Below are 8,403 nucleotides of genomic sequence, written 5' to 3'. Positions count from 1 at the left end.
CTTCTCGAGAAGCTGGACAAGGCTCAACGGAAGTGGCCTGCCCATGAGAAGGAATTGTTTGCGGTGGTCAAGGCACTCAAGGAGTGGCGACACTACCTTGGGAGACACTTCAAGGTTTACACGGACAATGTGGCAACGAAACACTTCTTGTCACAGCCCGACCTAAGAGGGAAACAAGGTCGGTGGGCCAATGCCTTGGCCGAGTTTGATTGCGAAATTCTGTACAAGCCTGGGAAGAGCAACATCGTGGCGGATGCGCTAAGTCGAAAAGCGAGCTTGAAGTTGGCAATATCCAGCGCAACAGCAACCTTCTGGGACGATGTGCGGACAGCATATGAGAACGATGGTCTAGCACAAGAAGTGTTGCTGAGGAATCTAGAGGCGCGGGAAGCTCACCAGAGAGGTGAGCTGCCAACGGAAGAGAAAACGGGCTATGCGGAACGCAACGGACTCATTTATTACAAGCAAACGAGGGTGTATGTTCCAGAAGGGGAACTAAGGAAGGTGGCCTTAGAAGAGTGTCATGACGGACCTCTTGCGGGACACGGCGGAGTGCCCAAGACGATGGGCTTACTCAAGAGGAAGTACCATTGGCCAGATATGGCTAAGGACGTCCAAGACTATGTAAAGACATGTCCAACATGTCAGCAGGTCAAAGCCGTGACTAAGGCTAGTGGGGGCTTGTTGCAAAGCATCCCAATTCCAGATCGCCCGTGGAAATGTCTTACGATGGACTTCATCACGGGACTACCCCCAAGCGAGGGGTTCGATGCGATATTCGTGGTGGTGGACCGATTTTCAAAGATGGCACATTTCATACCCACCACAACGGACGTGGATGCGGAAGGTGTGGCGAAGCTGTTCTTTGAACAAGTGGTTCGAGTGCGGGGAAGGCCGGAAGAGATTATCTCAGATCGAGATAAGATCTTCACTAGTAGGTTCTGGAGGACACTCCTAGAACAGTATCGCACCAAATTGAAATTCAGCACAGCCTATCACCCACAGACAGGTAATGGGTATTAAGTCAAGATTGATGGCACTAACACTTCTTGACAGACGGACAAACGGAAAGGGTGAATAGGCAGCTGGAGGATTATTTGCGATGCTATGTCTCGGGAGACCAGACCGACTGGGTAAGTCATTTGGGACTTGCGGAAATGTGTTATAACAACTCACCACACTCAAGCATCGGGGTGAGTCCATGGGAAGTCATCAATGGGCGAGCTATTGAAGGTCCTGTGGAACTCGGCGTGGCCGAGTATCATGGAGAGTTACCCGCAAGTGAGGCATTCACGGCGGAAAGACTCAACATTTGGAATCTAGTGAGGGATTCCTTGGAACGGGCTCAACAAAGGCAAACTAAGTACGCGAACCAAAAGCGTCGGGATGTGGAGTTCCAAGCTGGGGAGAAGGTGTGGCTGAACACCAAGAACCTCAGACTACCAAGCTGGATCAGCCGAAAGTTGACCCAAAGGTAAAGACGCATGTATTCCTGTAAATGAATTGATCTTGAGTTCCTTAAGCAGGTTCGCGGGGCCTTATGAAATTGAGGCACGAATCGGTAAAGTGGCTTACCGACTCCGACTTCCTCGAGAGATGGGGAAGATGCACCCAGTGTTCCACGTGAACTTACTCAAGCCGTACTTTGAGGATCCGCTTCGCAAGGACCAAGTGAGACCTTTACCTGAGGTTATCCAAGGGGAAGAGGAATACGAAGTCGAGGCCATCCTCAATGCGCGCAAGAGCAAGCGACAAGGACGCGAGGTGAGAGAGTTCCATGTGAAGTGGAAAGGATTTCCACACTGCGAAGCAACATGGGAACCGGAGGAGAACCTAGCGAACGCACGAGATCTAGTGGAGGAATTTCTGCAAGGCAGAACTTTATGTACTTATGCAAAATTCAATTAAAAATATTAATTTGCAAAGTTGAGCAAATGGCATATGTTGGGACCCGAAGGCGCGCCAAAGGTAAGCTAATTAGCATGGGTTGGATAGGTCGACCAGGCGTAGGGCACTACGCCCGACTCCCCGCGGGGATGTCGAATCCGTAGACGTATTCTACGGAGGTTGGGTTCGAGTCCCAACCCCCTAGTAAAGCAAGGCTGGGTTCAAGTCCCGACCCTATACTAGGGCGTGGTGAAGTGAGGAATATAGGGACACCTATATTCCGTTGTCATGGGCTCTTGGCCGGGGAGGCTAACTTAGGCACACCGCTAAGTGGGGGGATGCCCCCGGAGACATGGACAACAAGTCGTAGGATAAAACGAGACGTTCGATGTGGGCATCGAACTTCTTCTATGGGTGGTGGAGTTGTAAGGAACCGACTCCCCGAGATGTCATAGGCTAAAGGATCCCCAAAAGCTTGACCGAAATGACAAAGAGTTCATCGGATGGGACCAAGTCGAGGATCGAGTCCAAGACCGACTCTAGGACCGAGTTCGAGATAGAGTCCGGAATCGAGTCCGAGACCGACTCGGGGACCGAGTTCGAGTCCGAGTTCGAGACCGAGTTCGAGACGGAGTCCAGATCCAAAATCGGGTCCGAGACCGAGTCCGAGGTCGAGTCCGAGGTCGGGTCCGAGGTCGGGTCCGAGATCGAGTCCGTGATCGAGTCCGAACCCGAATCCGAAGTCGGATCCGAAATCGGGTCCGAGATCGAGCTAGAGACTAAGTCCAAATACTAATACGGGTCAAGGGGTGAAAGCCCAAAGCGTGCGTCTCCCAGGGGGGGGGGGCTGCAGGGGGTTCCAAAAGTATAGTAGGGATAGTGAGGTCCAGGAACCAGTTTAGAAGGGACTCTCCAGTTGGGCTTCCAAACCGACTTGAGGTTGGGACTGGGACCGAGGGGCCTTGGGTGGGAGTGAGCATGGACTTGGCTGGTGCCGGAGGGGCCATCCAAGGAAGTGCTCAAGAGCAGCTCCCACTCCCGAAAGGGAAACCGATTGCGGTGCTCCCGGCTCAGGTGGAGTGGTGCCCCACTTGAGTACCTTGTGGCTCATTGGTCCTCGCCCTTCCGGGGGCTTGGGCCTTTCCTTCGGGATGGAAGTGGGGGGGTAGAGGTACCCATACCGGGCCGTTAGGCCACGGTGTTTCACCCCGACGTCCCGAAGCAAGTGCTGCACCCAAGGCTTGGGATTTAGAGGGTCCCATGATCAAGCCTTGTGGTACCTTGGGGTGTTAGGAATCTGGAGGCTTGGTGTGCTTGGCTGCTTGTGCCTGCGGGGAGTGTAGCCGAACCTTAAGTCCAGTCTAACCCGGGGAGGGGGATTGGGAGAGATTTGGGAATCCGTAGATGGATGGCTAACACTCCGTTGCTCGTGCAGTAAGTAGCTGAAACCAAGTAGGAGCTGGCACCATAGGCGAGAACCTTGGCGAGGGAACTTAGCACAAGCCAAGGCGGAGTTGGTCGGATAGGCGAGGTAAGCTGGCAAATTGGAAAGGAAAAATTTGTGGCTTACAACCGCCCGTCGCTCCTACCGATTGAATGATCCGGTGAAGTGTTCGGATTGCAGCGATGCTGACGGTTCACCGCCGGCGACGCTGTGAGAAGTTCATTAAACCTTATCATTTAGAGGAAGGAGAAGTCATAACAAGGTTTCCGTAGGTGAACCTGCGGAAGGATCATTGACACACATCTGTAAACTGTAAACCGCGAACATTATATTGTACCCCGAGGGGCCATGCTCGGAGGCATGGCTGGCCGGGACACCCGGTCTGGCCGCATGCACTTGGTAAGCGACCTTGGGCTTGAGTAGTACTGGGCTGGGAGACCACCCGGGAAGTCCAAACCAAGGGGTTTACAACTTGTGCATGTGTGCCTCCTCCTTCCACTTGTGCCACCATCCCCCAGCCATCGGCTGGGGGATGTGGCACACTTGGAGGCCGTGATTGTTATCAACTAGTTGTTTTTGATCTTGTGGTCCTGTCGGGCCAAAAAAACAAAATGTTACTCTCAGCAACGGATATCTAGGCTCTCACAACGATGAAGAACGCAGCGAAATGCGATACGTGATGTGAATTGCAGAATTCCGTGAATCATCGAAGTTTTGAACGCAACTTGTGCCCGAGGTTCATCCCGAGGGCATGCCTGCCTGAGCGTCCGCAACCATTTGCTGCCTCATGCGCACTCTGTGAGTGTGAGCGTGGGGCGAATGTGGCCGTCCGTGGACTTGTGTTCCGGTCGGCTTGATTGCATGTGGATGGTGTGGCCCCCGACTTGTCCGTGTGGCATCGATGGCACGCACCCCACCTAGTGGCGAATCGCTCATGTGCACGACCTCAGGTCAGGCAAGACAACCCGCTGAGTTTAAGCATATCACTAAGCGGAGGAAAAGAAACTAAAAAGGATTTCCCTAGTAGCGGCGAGCGAAACGGAAAGAGCCCAGCTTGGAAATCGGGGTGTCTCTGCACCCCGAATTGTAGTCTGGAGAAGGGTCCTCTGCAGCGGACCGGGTTTAAGTCCCTTGGAACGGGACGCCAGAGAGGGTGAGAGCCCCGTCTAGCCCGGACCCTGCTGCATCACGAGGCTCTTTCGGCGAGTCGGGCTGTTTGGGAATGCAGCCTTAAGTGGGTGGTAAATTCCATCCAAGGCTAAATACTGGTGAGAGACCGATAGCGCACAAGTACCGCGAGGGAAAGATGAAAAGGACTTTGAAAAGAGAGTTAAAAAGTGCTTGAAATTGCTGGGAGGGAAGCGAATGGATGCCTTGTGCGCCCCTTGGTTGTGTGTGGAACGGCGAGAGCTGGTCTGCCAAGCAATGCAAGGGGCTGTCCAGCATGGGAGGACGTGGCGGGATAACGGCTTGTGAGCCTCTGGCTCCCTGCCAATGCCGCCGCTGCCTCTGAAAATGGTGGGGTGCTCCGGTGCCCCGCCAGATGCTGGAACTTGGGCGTTCCATCCGACCCGTCTTGAAACACGGACCAAGGAGTCTAACATGTATGCGAGTCTGTGGGTGTTAAACCCGTACAGGCGAAAGGAAACTAATTCGTGGGATCCCCTTCGGGGGTGCACCACGGACCGACCTTGATCTTTTGAGAAGGGTTTGAGTGTTAGCATACCTGCTGGGACCCGAAAGATGGTGAACTATGCCTGAGCAGGGCGAAGCCAGAGGAAACTCTGGTGGAGGCTCGTAGCGATACTGACGTGCAAATCGTTCGTCAGACTTGGGTATAGGGGCGAAAGACTAATCGAACCATCTAGTAGCTGGTACCCTCCGAAGTTTCCCTCAGGATAGCTGGAGCTCTTGCTGAGTTTTATCGGGTAAAGCGAATGATTAGAGGCATCGGGGGTGAAACACCCTCGACCTATTCTCAAACTTTAAATAGGTAAAGCAGCCGGGGTTGCTCTGTTGAGCCCCGGCCGTGAATGCGAGCTCCAAGTGGGCCATTTTTGGTTAAGCAGATCGACTAGGCCGTTTTTGGTACATTCGTCCGAGGCATAGGATCATCCGCCCGGTAACCCGGTACCGACCACGACCATAACGATTTCCCTAGACAATTCCTATGTCACCTCCTACGGTTTGGGTGTCCGGGGGGTACCTGTATCATGGAAGACGAGGATTAGTAATGCAATCTCCACTAGCTCTATCTCTCATTTTGTGAAAGTACACAGCTAGGTCTCAAAACTGAACTGAGATTTGCACGACTGATGCTCGCGAGCCAATGTACTCAGGTACATGTCCGGGCCGCACATCAGAAGTGACTTCCAAAGATTAGAGCTAAGGAACATGCTCAACCTGATCGCTATCCGTTGACTCATGGATCTCGCCGTCTGGACCAGTCGCTGTCATCCCGTCTTTTTTCTAAGCGGATGATTAGAAGCTGGAACAGTCGAGAGTACAAGCACTACCTGGGCAGAGTCAGTGAGAACCCCTTGTGTCGCCGTGGTGTTTAGTTCCAGCGCTCTGGCCAAGAGGGATTCCTACAGGCCAAGGGTAAAAAAACGCAGCAAAACGAATCGTTTGTACCCGTTTTTGCGTGGCCAGGAAAGCGGTAGTGAGATTCCTCGCGACCTTAGTGGTGGGCGCAAGCTCGTTTTGAGCTATCCCCAAACAAGCACTTCGTTGGCGCTGCTCATTCTTGCGGTGCGCAACGAAGCGGCTGTTGATCCTGGAGTGGGCGAGAAGTGTGCGTGGTTGTGCTAGTGCACAGCCTTGCAGCGGCCCAAGATTGCTCTGCTTGTGGATGCGCTCCTGGAGAATGCGGCGGCGGCGGATGCAAGCGAGAAACCCTAACGTTAGGGTTTTTCCCGTCGCTTCATACCTTTCGGTGTGAGAAAATCCAGCGCCCGCAGCCATGAAGTCGAATAGCTATAGCTTGTAATTAGGTTTGCCGATCCGTACAGTGTGTTTCTTCGCGCGAGATTCTGTGAGGAATCCAAGGTTTTGTTTTTTACCATGCCACGTCTACTCATGTATCCCATTAGCTTATTCCTGGGAAAACAGAGTTTTCTGTAAGTAAGGTTTCCCTTAAAAAAAAATTTTTGTTTTTAAGGAGGACCTTGCTGTGGTTAAGGCGTGGGATCTGTCTCAGAGTGAGAGAACAGCAACTTGTGTTGGTTTTTAATTTTTATCAATCAAAACACAGTTGTAGTCAAGGGTGCGCTTGCGTTTTTTAGTTCAGCGCGTAACCAAGGACTGCATGGTAAGTTTGGGGGAACTAATTCTTTTGTTGTTCACAATCCAAAACGGCATAAATATCGAATCTATTATGTTTCGATATGATGCTAAATTGATGGATCGTCCTGTCTAGAGGACAGAGTTCCTGGTGCTCAGCTTGAAATTGCTGAGTCGTCGAGCTGTGGTGGCCTATTGGCTGGTTCTCTCCATATGTCAAAGAGAATTTCCAAGACTGCTTGTACCGGTGTCAGGGGGCTGGTAAGAATGATACGATCCAGACCACTGAGGATGAGTCGTCTCAATGCATAGCGATGGAATCCTTTTTCCACGAAGCATTCAACGAGATTATCAATCTCGAGGACGACACCACCGGCGGTATTAATCAGATAGAAAAGCGCAAAGACTTGCCCCAGGATCACCTTGGATGAGTTTGCAATGGGCCGATTTGAATCTCGATGAATGTACAGCGAGACTTTGAATGGAAGTGATCGACGCTTGTCATATTTTGTGGTCAAGAAGGTACCATCAACTCGTATGATCTGAATCTGAAGGCTCAAAAAGTGAGCGGACAGATTCACGAGCGAGCCGTCCGTGTTCACGAATGGATTGTCCATCTCGTTCTGCATGGCCAGGAAACGTAATGGATATATCCAGAACGGATTTCCTTCGGATTCGACTTGATCGGGGTCAAGGAATCGGAGGATCATGGGGTTATTCATTGACACCAGATCGTCCATGTATCGGAACGTATGTTCGAATAAGCGCAGCAGATCATACCGGCCTAGACGAGCGAGTCGAGTGATAAAGTTATACTCGAAATAGAATAGGTACAGGTTACACCACAGAGGCGAGCATGAGAAGCCCATAGGAATCCCTCGGACTTGTCTCCATACTCTGTCACCCAGCCGGACGTATGTGTTCCGGATAATGAAGTGATTTAGCTCGATGACTTTTGTTGGATCCATTCTGGTGGCCTTCACTGATGAGTGGCGTAGAGGTTTCCATTTGGCCTCAAGCTCGCCGTTCTTCTTTTGAATCAGAAAAAGGTCCTTATGGAGGTGGTTTTGGTGCACGAAAGCCAGATTGACGAGGTTTGTCATGGCTGTCGTGAGGCCTTGATCTCCCTCGAGGGGGATGGCTTTGTAGCACTTTGTGATATCTCCCGTATAGATCGTAGTGATCTTGTCGGGGAGATTAATCGCGAACTCCTGTGTGGATCCAAGGATCCAGCACGCGTTCGTTTTTCCTCCAAAGAATTTTGCCCGTGCATAGAAATCATCGGCTACGTTTTGTAGCGCCTCCTGTATTCCTTTCAGGATAGCTGTGAGGCAAAGTGTGATTTCAGAGAAGACACATCCGTCCGCATTCGTTAACCAGCGCATTTTATTCTTGTGCGCTTTATAGATTCCCATAAGGTAAGGGAGATCTGGTTTTTGTGGCGGGAATTCCTGTAAGGGTGGTTCACCAAGCAGTTGTTTTACAACTTGCTCCGGCGTCTCAGGGACATTATTGTCCGAGACTACTAGTGAAAAGTCGTCACTATTCATCCGTGCAAGCGCTTGCTCCCGGGCCAACGTTTTGCAAAAGAAGGTGGGTGTGTTGGCCGCTTTATCGGCACCACTGATGTACAAGTGTTTATGTACCCACTCTAATTGCCGCTTTGCCTCAGGGGTGGTCATCACATCTACCATCGGGGTGGTTTGGCAATTTTGTACTGCCATTCGGACCCGGTAATTGATATGCTGCTTAACAGCAGCTTCGTTGCTCGGCCAGTTACGGATGTAGAC

General features: G+C 51.7%; 1 non-coding gene across 1 annotated transcript; it reads left to right on the top strand.

Moving 5' to 3' along the window:
* The first annotated feature begins 3,946 nt into the window (after positions 1-3,946).
* LOC112340664 lies at positions 3,947-4,100 on the top strand. The gene has a single exon (XR_002990220.1). It is a non-coding gene; the product is annotated as a 5.8S ribosomal RNA (ribosomal RNA).
* Positions 4,101-8,403: the final 4,303 nt, after the last annotated feature.

Source organism: Selaginella moellendorffii, unplaced genomic scaffold (assembly GCF_000143415.4).
Source record: "Selaginella moellendorffii unplaced genomic scaffold, v1.0 SELMOscaffold_68, whole genome shotgun sequence".
In the NCBI taxonomy this organism is placed as follows: domain Eukaryota; kingdom Viridiplantae; phylum Streptophyta; class Lycopodiopsida; order Selaginellales; family Selaginellaceae; genus Selaginella; species Selaginella moellendorffii.
Note: the sequence above shows the minus strand (reverse complement) of the source record. Positions and strands in the feature narration are given on the sequence as shown.